This window comes from Molossus molossus, unplaced genomic scaffold (assembly GCF_014108415.1).
Source record: "Molossus molossus isolate mMolMol1 unplaced genomic scaffold, mMolMol1.p scaffold_m16_p_17, whole genome shotgun sequence".
Lineage (NCBI taxonomy): Eukaryota > Metazoa > Chordata > Mammalia > Chiroptera > Molossidae > Molossus > Molossus molossus.
The window spans coordinates 12,932,145-12,934,568 of NW_023425352.1; positions in this window are offsets into that span (position 1 = coordinate 12,932,145).

The window sequence follows — 2,424 nt, forward strand, 5'->3', positions numbered from 1 at the left end:
CACGCCCCCTACTGGGGATCGAGCCTGCGACCTGGGCATGTGCCCTGACCAGGAATTGAACCGGCACCTCTCAGTCCATGGGATGATGCTCAATCCACTGAGCCACACTGGCCCGGCCAGCAATTGGAAGGATTTTTATATAGAGGATAATGTCAGTCATCAGTTTTCAAATTACAGTGAGATCAATCATGGGTCTGTAAGAATGAATAAACAGAAAGTTCATTTACAAGGAAGTCACAAAGCTAGAAGAGAGCTCTCAGGCAGGTGTCACTCAACACATACCACTGACCCCAAAAGGAAGAGATGTACCTTGTACCTCTGACAGGAAGTGACACTACTTAACTACCTCAGCAAGAGAAAGAAAGGATTCCTCCTTGCCCAGTAACAGCTCAGCCAATGGGAGACTGCCATAATTCAGCCAATGAAAAGTCACTATACTTCCAATTTCCAGTTTCCTCCAATGGATTCTTTGTTTGCAGCAGCTCTTCCCAAGTCCATAAAAGAGCAACTCTCTCCTTTGTTTCTCTGGACTTGAACGTGGTTTAGACCACGTACCCCCATTTGCAATTCTTTTTTGTTCCCCAATAAACCCATTTTGCTGGAGAAATACCTGGCTATTTGTTTGACCTCAACAAGTCAAAACAGCAAGAGGAACTTGGGTTAGCTCTAAAGGAAACCTTTGCTGATAGGATGGGCTATTAAATAGTAGACCAGGTCTTTAAATCTCATATTGAATCTCATCAGTCTCCGTGATCTGCATTGATCTAGGTCAGCGATTTTCAACGGGTAAGCTGCAACAATTTTTACAACGTGCAACACCTGACTATTTAGTCTTGCGCTCTGACCTCTTTTCCTTGAAATGTCAAAGAAAAAAAATGACGACAGCCAACACAACAATAGCTGTCCAGTGTGAAGGAATCAAAATTATACTTTTTTTTTTTTTGGAGTGCGGCAGAATTTTAGTAATTAGTTTATGTGCACCCTGCGATGAAAAAGGTTGAAAATCGCTGATCTAGGTATATAGCTTTGCTTAGGATAGGAGTATTGTTTACTAGACATATCAAGACATTTCCCCTGCTGAAGATTCTAGAATTTGTCTGAGTCAGGAATGTGTATTTTAAGGTGGGGGGGGGGGGGACAATAACCACACATTGTTTCAAAATTGATCACAGAATCATTTAAGCACAAGGAATACTAAAATGTAAACTTTAAGGCTTTATAAAAATCCCTGGAGTGCAGAAAATGGCATTGGAACATCTATTCATGTTTACTCCTTAAAAGCGGTTTTAAGTAAGGACCTCAAGATTGCAGGTGAATTCCTGTAGTTAACATAACAGATTCTTTAAATCAGTAAAGTTCCGCAGGTTTGTCACTGTTTAAGTTGGGAACAAAGAAACCCAATACCCTGCAAGCTACAAAAGAGAGGTAAGCAAGAACACAAACTCCCATTGCCCTCAGCACTTTTTATCTCTGAAATGCTATTCCAAGAAAAAGAGAACAACCTAGGTAGTTGCTTTTAGCATTTACAATCAATGCAAAGTTGTGGAGTTGAGTAACTTTCTAAATTGACTTACTTCAAAGTGGCTGTGGGTTAAGAATCATTAAACAAGCACTTTTGCTTAGCACACAGCAAATAGGTCTTTTAATCCGATGTTGGGGAAGAAGATTATTTTATTTATTCAGCTGTGGTTTCTGTGGAATTTCAAATGTAATTAAAAAAAAAAAAGGGAACTGTTTGGATGCATGGAGTATTATCCATACTTCTGATTGTTGTTTTCACTTAAAACAATAACACAGGGATTTGGGTGGGTGTGGTTGCCAGGAAAGGGGGCAAAAAGTTAAGAAGGAAGCATTCCAAATGATAGCCTTTGCAGAGCAATCGACTCCTTCTATCAGAGCATCTTATAGGGCTTTACAAAGGCTACTGATCCAGCTTTGTGGGTGGTGAATCTGAGTGGCAGGGAAACCAAGTGATTTCCCAAGGTCATCGCACACAGTGGCAAACACATTTAGAGCCGAGCAGTCAGTCTGTGGGCCATCTGCTTACACTCGTTGTCTGTTCCCCTAGAGTTTTACCCATAATTCCCACAAATCAGCTAGCCTAATAATGACTAGGAAAACGGACTTACAAACAGTTAAAGGTGGAATAGCTACACTACAAGGTCATGTGTTTAAGAACTGAAAAATTAAGAGAAACAAAAATAAAGCCTGTGGAGAGACCTGGAGGGTATTACGCTAAGCGAAATAAGCCAATCGGAGAAAGACAAATGCCACATGGTCTCACTTATTTGTGGAATATAATGAACTAAATAAGCTGATGAGCAAAACAGACCCAGAGACATAGAAAGAAGTAGGGTTCAGACTGACAAACTTCAGAGGAGGGTTGGGGAGGAGGGGTGAGATAAACCAAAGAACTTACATGCA